Genomic DNA, 11,879 nt, shown 5'->3' on the forward strand with positions numbered 1-11,879 from the left:
TAAAAGACACCTGAATGGGTATATAAATAGGAAGGGTTTAGAGGGATATAGGCTGAATGCTGCCAAATGTGACTAGATTAATTTAAGACATGTGGTCGGCACGGACAAGTTGGACCAAAGAATCTGGTTCCATGCTGTATAGCTCTATGACTCAAGGAAGGATACTATCAAGCTGGAGAGGATTCGGAAGAGATTTACCAGGATGTTGCTGGGTATGAAATGTTTGAGTAATGAAGAAAGGCTGGATAAGCTGGGACATCTTTCGCTGGAGTGCAGGAGGTTGAGAGATGCCCTTACAGAAGTTTATAAAATAATAAGGGGTATAGATAGAGTTAATGGTAGTTGTATTTTCCCTAGGATGGGGGATTTCAAGAGTAAGGAGCACATTTTCAAGGTGAGAGGAGAGAGATTTCAAAAATACATAAGAGGCAAATGTTTTACACAGAGGGTGGTTTGCTTGTGGAATGAATTTCCTGAGAAAGTGGTAGATGCAGGTACAATTACAATGTTTAAATGACATTTGAATAGATACATGAACAGGAAAGATTTGGAGGGATATGGGCCAGGAGTAGGAAGGTGGGACTAGTTAGTTTGGGATTATGGTGGGCATGGACTGGTTGGACCGAAGGGTCTGTTTCCATGCTGTATGATCCAATGACTCCATGACTTCACTCTGACTTGCCTGGTTGAGTTCAGCTCTAACAACACTCAAGAAGTTTGATACCACCCAGGACAAAGTAGGCTGTTTGACTGAGATTACATTTACAAACATGTAGTAACTTCACCACCAATACTCTGTAGCAGTGTGTAAAATCCACAAGATCCAATGCAGAAATTCACCAAAGGTCCTGAGATAGCATATTCCAAACCCATGACCAATACCACCTCGAGGACAAAAGTGGGAGATTCATGGGAACACCACAACTTGCAATTTCCCCTCCAAGCTACTCACCATCCTGACTTGGAAACATATTGTTATTCCTTCAGTGGTGCTGGGTCAAAATCCTCAAACTCCCTCCTTGAAAATATAGCACACAAGAGGCCTTTTGTTTCATCACACTGCATCGATCATCTACACTAATCCCACTTTCCAGTACTTGGCTCATTGTTTGAATGTGGAGAAAGTGAGCACTGCAGATGCTGGAGGTCAGAGTCGAAGAGTGTGGTGCTGGAAAAGCACAGCAGGTCAGGCAGCATCCAAGGAGCAGGAGAGTGGATGTTTTGTGCATAAGCTCTTCATCAGGAATGAGGGGGTAGCCCAAGGAAGCTGAGAGATAAAGGCGTGGAGGTGGGGCTGGGGGTAAGGTAGCTGAGAATGCTATAGGGAGATGAAGGTGGGGGTGAAGCTGATAGGTCAGATGGAGGGGTGGAGCGGTTGGGTGGGAAGGAAGATGGACAGCTAAGACATGTCAAGAGGGTGGTGCCAAATTGGAAGGTTGGATCTGGGATAAGGTGGGGGGAGGGGAAATGAGGAAACAGGTGAAATCCACATTGATCCCATGTGGTTTTTATCCTTCAAACAAGAGGAACAGCTGTCTTTTGTCCATCCTGTCTATGCCCCTCATAATTTTGTACACCTCAATCCAATTCCTCCCTTAGCTTTCTCTGCTCTAAAGAAAATAACCTGAACTTATCATAGCTAAAACATTCCAACCCAGGCATCATCCTGCTGAATCTCCTCTGCAACCCCTGCAGTGCAATCACATCCTTCCTATAGCATGGTGACCAGAACTGCACACAGTACTCAAGCCATGACCTAATCAAACATCAATACAGCTTCAACATAATCTCCCTGTTCTTTTATGCCACAACTAACAAAGGCAAGTATCCCATATGCTTTCGTAGCATCATATAACCTCATTGTACCACCTTCAGTAGTACCCCAAAACCCTTCTGTTCCTCTGTGCTTCCTAGTGTCCTGCCATTCACCAAGTACTCTCTTATTACTTCTTCCAAAGTGTATCAGTTCACACTTTTAAGGGTTAAATTCCATTTGCTACTGAGCTGACCATCTGACCAACTCAGTCTGAGATAAGATGTTACCTTTTTTAATAAAACTTTAAGTTATCTCGTGACTTGAAAGAAGTTCTGGGATTTACATATTAAGGAATTGAAACCTGTAGCCCATTCTAAAAGATGAAAGACTTAACAGCAATCTAAGTTTTTTTCATTATATTGTACCAGTATATGACACTATGATCTTTTGCTATAAATTCTGTGTCCTACGATCTTACTCCACTAGCTACCTGATGAAGGAGCAACACTCCAAAAGCTTGTATTTCCAAATAAACCTATTGGATATAACCTGGTGTCATGTGATTTTTAACTTTGTCAACCACAGTCCAACACTGGCACCTCCACATTATTCCTGTCACCTGACAACCCTTCCTCAGTATTAAACACATGGCCAATCTTCATATCATCTGCAAACATAGCTATTATACCTCTTACATTCTCTCTTGCATTATTTTGATATATTAGGAACAATAAAGCATCCAGCACTGATCCCTGTGGTCCGCCCCTGGATCACGACCTCCAGTCACACAAACTGCCTTCTACCACCTCCTATGTCTCCTGTCGCTAAGCCAAATTTTGAACTATCTTGCCAAGTTACCTGGATCCCATGTACTTTTGCTTTCTTTATCCGGCTCCCATGTGGGACCCAGTAAAATCCATATAAATTACATTAACTGCACTACCCTCATCTATGCAGCTGATGACATCCTTAAAAATATCAATCAAATTTGATAGGCATGATCTCCCTCTGGCAAAGCCATGTTATTACCTCCAATCAAACTTTGACTCTCTGAATCAACATTAATTCTCTCGTTCACAATTTTCTCAAATAGTTTCCCGACCATGGATGTGAAACTCACTGGTCTGTACTTCTCTAGTTTACGTCTGCCACTCTTCCTGAAACTTGAAACCAGGTTAGCTATCTCCAGTCCTCAGGCACCTCCCCTGCAGCCAGAGAGGAATAAAAAACTAAGGCCTCCCACAGCAGCCTACTATTAAACCTGCTAAATCCTCCAATATCTCTTCACTCTCCATGTCAAACTGCTTAAGCACCTCACAGTGCTCTTCAACAATATCTGTACTTACATCCTCCTTCTCAAAAGTGAAGACCAAAGTGTTTGTTTAACACCCTACCAATATCCTCCAGTTACACACACACACAGATATGGCCCACTTGTCCCTAATAGGCCTTGCTCTTTCCCTGCTTATCTTCTTCCCCATGATATATTGGGAATATCTTGGGGATTCTCCTAAATTTACCCTCCAGTGATTTTTATGTCCTCTCTTTGCTCTCCTAATTGCTTTCTATACTCTACTAGGGCTTCTGTTGTGTTGTTCCCTTTACATCTGCCAAAAGTCTTTCTTTTCCTTGTTATCCAACCCTGAATATTCATGATCATCCAGGTTTCTCTGGACTGGTTGCTTCTACATTTCATTTGAAAGGGAACATGTTGGATCTGGACAATTCCCATTTCCTTTTTGAACTGTTCTGCCATAGATCTTCCCGCAAAAAGCTGCTCCCAATCTACCTTGACCAGATCCTGCCCTATTTTAATAAAATCTGCCTTCCCCAGTCCGAAACCCTGTTCTTGCAAAGTATGTCATAAATCGTACACTGTTGTAGTTGCTGTCACTAAAATGCCCTTCCCACTGCCAACTCGACAATTTGTCCAGTTTGGTTCCCCAGAACTAGATGCAGGATTGTGCTGTCCCTTGTTGGACCTGATTTATATTTAAATACTAGTCTTAGACCCGCTCTTCCCTCCTTCAAACTAAATATAAAATGCAATCATATTATGATCTTTGATACCTAGAGTTACTTAAATTTGAGGTCATTACGTAAATAAAAACCAAAAGAACTGCAGATGCTATAAAACAGAAACAAAAGAGAAGTTGCTGGAAAAGCTCAGCAGGTGTTGCAGCATCTGTGAAAAGAAATCAGAGTTAACCATTTGGATTTGGTGACCCTTCCTCAGATCATTAATTAATTCTACCTCATTGCACAATATAGCTTGCTCCCCAGTTGCCTCTAACACATGCAGAAACTAAAAATTGCTCCAAAAATTTCTGTAAATTCATCATCAGGGTTACCTTTACCTGTCTGATGTTTCCAGTCTCTGTGTAGATGAAACCCCATGATTAACCCTGTACCTTACCGAAAAGTTCCTGTTATCTTTTCCTTTATATGCTACCCTGCCATGTGGTTCTTTTTAGAGAGTGTGCATACCACTCCCATAATAGACTTCTTGCATTTATCATTTCTCATCTATATCAAAACCACTCCTACATCGTTGTTTCTGCAACTTTGGTCACTGTATTGTACAATTACTATAAATAATATATCCAAGTTTCCTGATCTCAGGTTATCCCTCTCTATTGTGCTAATAAAATAATTAATTATAGAGCCTTTTCCTAGCTGTCTTTCCTTCATAAATGTCCTGTATCCTTCAATATAAAAAGATGTGGAAAGGTAAATTGCAAGAAGAAAACAAACAGTTTACAGAGGATGCATGACTGCATTGGTTAACAGATCATATTTATTTATTTCTATTTGCATTAACAATTCATGTGTTTGTTTTGAGTGGTACTTGTATTCAAACACAATTTTCTCTTATTATTTTTGTGTCCTCTTGCCTTTCAGAGAGGTATTAATAGGTCAAGTAAATGGGCAAAAAGTTGGTAAATGAACTCAAATGAGGAAAATGTGAAATTGCTCATTTTGGAAAAGAGAACAAAAAAACCAGAAACTGATTTAAGTGGAGAAAAATGACAGAAAACTGCAACACAAAAGGACTTGGGGGCACTTGTGCACAAAAGGCAAAAAACTAGCAGACAGGTACAGCAGGTAACCAGGAAGGCTAATGGAATGTTGGCCCTTATTTCAAGGGGGTTGGAGTATAAAAGTAGGGATGTCTTACTGAAACTGTGTAAGATGCTGATAAGACAACATCTAGAGTATTGTGGGCAGTTTTGATCCCCTTACCTAAGGAAAGGCATCGTTTCATTGGAGGCTGTTCAGAGAAGGTTCACAAGGATGACTCCTGGTATGGATGGATCGTCTTATCAGCAGAGGCTAAACACGTTAGAGTTTGGAGATTGGAAGAACGAGAGGTGATCTCATTGCAACATGTGGGTTCTTAAATGTTGAGAGGATGTTTCCCCATATGGAGAGTTTAGGACCAGAGGCCATTGTCTCAGAATAAAGGGGCACTAAGTTAAGTTTGAGATAAGAAGGAATTTCTTCTCTCAGAGCTTTGTGAATATTTGGAACTCCTTGCCCAGAGGGCTATGGGGGCAGAGTCCTTGTGTCTTTTTAAGGCTGAGAGAGATCGATTCTTGATCAGAAGAACCAAGGGTTATGTGGAAAAGACAGAAAAGTGGACATGAGGAATGTTGGATCAGGCATGATCCTGTTGAATGCTTATTTCTGTGGTCTTATATTCAGGCCCCAGTCAGTCATTCTACAGTCATGACTGCATTGGTTAATGGATCATACTTTTTTTTTCTTGCATTAGAAATTCATCTGTTTGTTTTGCAGGGTACTTGCATTCAAATACAGAATTTTCTTTTCTTTTTTAAAATATATTTTTATTGAAAAATAGATTTAAAAAATATTACAACAAATACAATGCAATTCAAAACAATACAAAAAAAGATCACAAAAAAAGAGTAAAAGAACCCAACCCAAATATATATATCACAAAAAACCCCAACTAACTATTTAACTGAATAAACTAATAAATAGTAAAACAGTCAACTCAGCCAAACAAAACATTCATACATTCACAGTTCCTCCTCCCTGGATATTGGATTCGTAAAGCACAATTGTTACAGCCCAATAAAAGCCCTTATTAGTGTGGCAGACAAATTCGTGTCCAGTAGTCCAAAAAGGGCTGCTATGTCTTCTACAAATTCTCAGTTTTGTGGTGTACCATACTTGTGAGAAAATCCCAGGCGATATGGTCCATGACAATCTTCCACCAATCTGACAGACTGGGGATTTTCAGATACCCGACCTAACAAGATATGCTTTCTTGCACAGAAAGTGAGGATGTTGAAAAGATTTTTCTTATGCACATCTACAGGGAATACAGTGGGCAGGCCAAGAAGAGAGACCAGGTCCTTGTCCAGCCTTACACCCAAACTCTCCTCCATTGCATCTGCCACAGCGCCCCAGTATGTTTGAAGCCTACCACAGGACCAGAGACAATGGGTAAGAGTGCCCATACCAACCTTGCACTTGGGACATGTTGAAGATACCCCTGGTTTAAATTTTGACAAATGTTCCAAAGCCAAGTGGACCCTGTGGAGAATCTTCAACTGTAAAGCATGGGTCCTATTGCAAATTGATATCTTTCTTGCATTTTCCCAAATATCTTCCCATGCCTCTGAGGAGACCTCAACACCTAGCTCTCTCTCCCACACCCTGCAGAGTTGATCGAACTCATCTGAGGGGCTGTCCCCCAATTGATGATATAAAGTGCTAACAGAAAGTATACTCTTAGCACTGAGCACTCTCCTCTCTGTGTCAGATTTGTCAGAGTCAGTCAAAAGTGTAATCTCTTTTTTAATAAAATCCCTAACTTGAAAAAGATGAAAGAGGTCCCTGTTAGATAGCTTGTATTTCCGTTCTAACTGATCAAAGGACATAATTGCGTCTCCCTCAAATAAATCACCCATGCAAGACACATCCTGAACGTCCCAATGTTTGAATCCTGAATCTATCATCCCCAATTGAAAATCCGGCATACCTTCTATAGGTGTAGTAGAAGATGTTTTGCCAATATTATTTTCCCTCTGCCAAATTGCCCTCCATGCTTTAACAGTATTGATAACTATTGGATTATGGCAATATTCCTGAACTGTCCTCATTTTGTCCAAAAACAGCAAACTAGTAAAGGGGCCAGAGAGGTTACAATATCCAACCATATTGTAAGAGGGTCCCCACAGGAGGTCCCCAATCACTCACTCAGGATAAAAGCGAGCTTTTTCAGATATCCACTTAGTATTTTTAACACACTCTAGTAACTTAAATGGCAGATTCCTCCTAACCACTCCCCTACTTCTGATATTAAAAGATAAAAAGTAAACCCAATCAAAGCCATTCTGCTGTAGTTTCAAATGCTCCCTATCATCCAAGTGTATCTCCTGTAACAAAGCAATATCCACCTTCTTCTTTCTAAAACTCAAAAGTACCTTCTTCCTCTTAATTGGTGAGTGACTCCCCTTGATGTTCCCGGTACACCATTTAATCAAGTCATTAGCCATAACCTTCTGCAGTAATATTTAAATTCCAGAGAGGAGGAACTCGAACCACAAATTGCAGAGCCTTAGTGTCACAAGATCCATCGAACATAAAAACTACATAAACTAAAACCACTACAGTTAACAAACCTACAAAGCTACCAAAGATTATGCACAACAGAAACCAAAAAACAAACCAACATATGAAATGCCAATGGTGCTGAACAGGGAAACTCAGCCCCTGCCCAAAGGGGGAAACTCAGGTAAAAACAATAACTGCAGATGCTGGAAACCAAATACTGGATTAGTGGTGCTGGAAGAGCACAGCTGTTCAGGCAGCATTCAAGGAGCAGCGAAATCGAAGTTTCGGGCAAAACCCCTTCATCAGGAATAAAGGCAGTGAGCCTGAAACGTGGAGAGATAAGCTAGAGGAGGGTGGGGGTGGGGAGAGAGTAGCATAGAGTACAATGGGTGAGTGGGGGAGGAGATGAAGGTGATAGGTCAAGGAGGAGAGGGTGGAGTGGATAGGTCGAAAAGGAGATAGGCAGGTTGGACAAGTCCGGACAAGTCAAGGACACAGTGCTGAGCTGGAAGTTTGAAACTAGGATGAGGTAGGGGAAGGGGAAATGAGGAAGCTGTTGAAGTCCACATTGATGCCCTGGGGTTGAAGTGTTCCGAGGTGGAAGATGAGGCGTTCTTCCTCCAGGCGTCTGGTGGTGAGGGAGCAGTGGTGAAGGAGGCCCAGGACCTCCATGTCCTCGGCAGAGTGGGAGGGGGAGTTGAAATGTTGGGCCACGGGGCGGTTAGGTTGATTGGTGCGGGTGTTTCGGAGATGTTCCCTAAAGCGCTCTGCTAGGATGCGCCCAGTCTCCCCAATGTAGAGGAGACCACATCGGGAGCAACGGATACAATAAATGATATTAGTGGATGTGCAGGTAAAACTTTGATGGATGTGGAAGGCTCCTTTAGGGCCTTGGATAGAGGTGAGGGAGGAGGTGTGGGCACAGGTTTTACAGTTCCTGCCATGGCAGGGGAAAATGCCAGAATGGGAGGGTGGGTCGTAGGGGGATGTGGACCTGACCAGGTAGTCACGGAGGGAACGGTCTTTGCGGAAGGTGGAAAAGGGTGGGGAGGGAAATATATCCCTGGTGGTGGGGTCTTTTTGGAGGTGGCGGAAATGTCGGCGGATGATTTGGTTTATGCGAAGGTTTGTAGGATGGAAGGTGAGCACCAGGGGCGTTCTGTCCTTGTTACAGTTGGAGGGGTGGGGTCTGAGGGCGGAGGTGCAGGATATGGACGAGATGCGTTGGAGGGCATCTTTAACCACATGGGAAGGGAAATAGCGGTCTTTAAAGAAGGAGGCCATTTGGTGTGTTCTGTGGTGGAACTGGTCCTCCTGGGAGCAGATACGGCGGAGGCGGAGAAATTGGGAATACGGGATGGCATTTTTGCAAGAGGTAGGGTGCGAAGAGGTGTAATCCTGTGGAAGTCGGTGGGTTTGTAAAAAATGTCAGTGTCAAGTCGGCCGTCACTAATGGAGATGGAGAGGTCCAGGAAGGGGAGCGAGGTGTCAGAGATGGCCCAGGTAAATTTAAGGTCAGGGTGGAATGTGTTGGTGAAGTTGATGAATTGCTCAACCCCCTCGCGGGAGCACGAGGTGGCACCAATGCAGACCCCACTGACTCACGCCCTCCACCTCCCCCAAGACTTCAGTTTCCCCGACCCCCAACGCCTCATCTTCACCATGGATATCCAATCCCTCTACACCTCCATCCGCCATGACCAGGGCCTCCAAGCCCTCCGTTTTTTCCTCTCCAGACATCCCCAACAGTACCCTTCCACTGACACTCTCATTCGTTTGGCCGAACTGGTCCTCACCATTAACAATTTCTCCTTTGAATCCTTCCACTTCCTCCAGACCAAAGGCGTAGCCATGGGCACACGTATGGGCCCCAGCTATGCCTGTCTCTTTGTTGGCTATGTAGAACAGTTGATCTTCCGTAATTACACCGGCACCACTCCCCACCTCTTCCTCCACTACATTGATGACTGCATTGGCGCCACCTCGTGCTCCTGCGAGGAGGTTGAGCAATTCATCAACTTCACCAACACATTCCACCCTGACCTTAAATTTACCTGGACCATCTCTGACACCTCGCTCCCCTTCCTGGACCTCTCCATCTCCATTAGTGACGACCGACTTGACACTGACATTTTTTACAAATCCACCGACTCCCACAGCTACCTGGATTACACCTCTTCCCACCCTACCTCTTGCAAAAATGCCATCCCATATTCCCAATTTCTCCGCCTCGGCTGTATCTGCTCCTAGGAGGACCAGTTCCACCACAGAACACACCAGATGGCCTCTTTCTTTAAAGACCGCAATTTCCCTTCCCATGTGGTTAAAGATGCCCTCCAACGCATCTCGTCCACATCCCACACCTCCGCCCTCAGACCCCACCCCTCCAACCATAACAAGGACAGAACGCCCCTGGTGCTCACCTTCCACCCTACAAACCTTTCCACCTATCCACTCCACCCTCTCCTCCTTGACCTAGGACCTTCATCTCCTCCCCCACTCACCCATTGTACTCTATGCTACTCTCTCCCCACCCCCACCCTCCTCTAGCTTATCTCTACACGTTTCAGGCTCACTGCCTTTATTCCTGATGAAGGGCTTTTGACCGAAACGTCGATTTTGCTGCTCCTTGGATGCTGCCTGAACTGCTGTGCTCTTCCAGCACCACTAATCCAAAGGGGGAAACTACCCATCCCAAAACCCAACTTCCCATCCCGCTGCCAATACAGCAGCCTGGGCATTTAAATGCCCGAACCGGGTATATACTGCCCATAGGAGAAAGAGTGGACTGCAGATGCTGGAGATCAGAACTGAAAATGTGTTGCTGGAAAAGCGCAGCAAGTCCGGCAGCATCCAAGGAACAGGAGAATCGACGTTTCGGGCATTAGCCCTTCTTCAGGAATGAGGAAAGTGTCTCCAGCAGGCTAAGATAAAAGGTAGGGAGGAGGGACTTGGGGGAGGGGCGTTGGGAATGCGATAGGTGGAGGGACGTCAAGGTGAGGGTGATAGGCCGGAGTGGAGTGGGGGTGGAGAGGTCAGGAAGAAGATTGCAGGTTAGGAAGGCGGTGCTGAGTTTGAGGGATTTGTCTGAGACAAGGTGGGGGGAGGGGAAATGTGAAAACTGGAGAAATCTGAGTTTATCCCTTGTGGTTGGAGGGTTCCCAAGTGGAAGATGAGGCACTCTTCCTCCAACTGTCGTGTTGCCATGGTCTGGTATGGAGGAGTCCAAGGACTTGCATGTCCTTGGTGGAGTGGGAGTGGGAGTTGAAGTGTTGAGCCACGGGGTGGTTGGGTTTGTTGGTCCAGGTGTCCCAGAGGTGTTCTCTGAAATGTTCAGTAAGTAGGCGGCCTGTCTCCCCAATATAGAGGAGGCCACATCGGGTGCAGCGGATGATGTGTGTGGAGGTGCAGGTGAATTTGTGGCGGATATGGAAGTGTCCCTTGGGGCCTTGGAGGGCGGTAAGGAGGGGAGGTGTGGGCGCAAGTTTTGCATTTCTAGCGGTTGCAGGGGAAGGTGCCGGGAGTGGAGGTTGGGTTGGTGGGGGCTGTGGACCTGACAAGGGAGTCATGGAGGGAGTGGTCTTTTTGGAACGCTGATAGGGGAGGGGGAAGGAAATATGTTCCTGGTGGTGGGGTCTGTTTGGAGGTAGTGGAAATGACGGCAGATGATATGCTGGACATGGAGGTTGATGGGGTGGTAGGTGAGGACCAGTGGGGTTCTATCCTGGTGGCGGTTGGAGGGGCGGGGCTCAAGGGCGGAGGAGCGGGAAGTGGAAGAGATGCGGTGGAGGGCATCGTCAACTACGTCTGGGGGGAAATTGTGGTCCTTGAAGAAGGAGGCCATCTGGGTGGTACGGTTTTGGAACTGGTCCTCCTGGGAGCAGATGCGGCGGAAATGAAGGAATTGGGAATATGGGATGGTGTTTTTACATGGGGCAAGGTGGGAGGAGGTGTAGTCTAGGTAGCTGTGGGAGTCGGTCGGTTTATAGTAAATGTGCGTGTCCGTAAGTTGGCATCTAGCCATCCCAACCATTTTCCCTCCTCCTAGCAAGAGCTGCACCACAAACACAAGCAGAAAAGAAAGAAAATACACCATGGAATAGCAACGTGAATAAAGAAAATTAAAAAAGGGGGTAAGTACCCCAACCATCCTTTGGTATAACAACTTAGAAATTGAAAGTACACATTCAATTGCCACCAAACATAGTTTAAACCCAATTATTACCAATAAAAAAGATAGGAGAAGAAAGTCCCAACCGGACTTCCTGTTCTTTTTAAAGGAAAAATAAAGACATTCCCAAACAACACTACTATTTGTACATACTAAATTGGTCACATTAAGTTAATTTGTTCACAAAGTCTATTGCCTTCTTTGACATGTCAAAGAGATGCATCAATCCATCTAAGGTGATCTGAAGCACTGCCGGATACCTCAGAGAGTATTGGATCCCGAGCTCCCTCAGTCTTCTCTTGACACCGTCATAGGATCACCACCGTTGAGAAGTCCTGAAAGAATGTGATCTTAGGTCTTTTAGAT

This window comes from Chiloscyllium punctatum, chromosome 2 (assembly GCF_047496795.1).
Source record: "Chiloscyllium punctatum isolate Juve2018m chromosome 2, sChiPun1.3, whole genome shotgun sequence".
In the NCBI taxonomy this organism is placed as follows: Eukaryota; Metazoa; Chordata; class Chondrichthyes; order Orectolobiformes; family Hemiscylliidae; genus Chiloscyllium; species Chiloscyllium punctatum.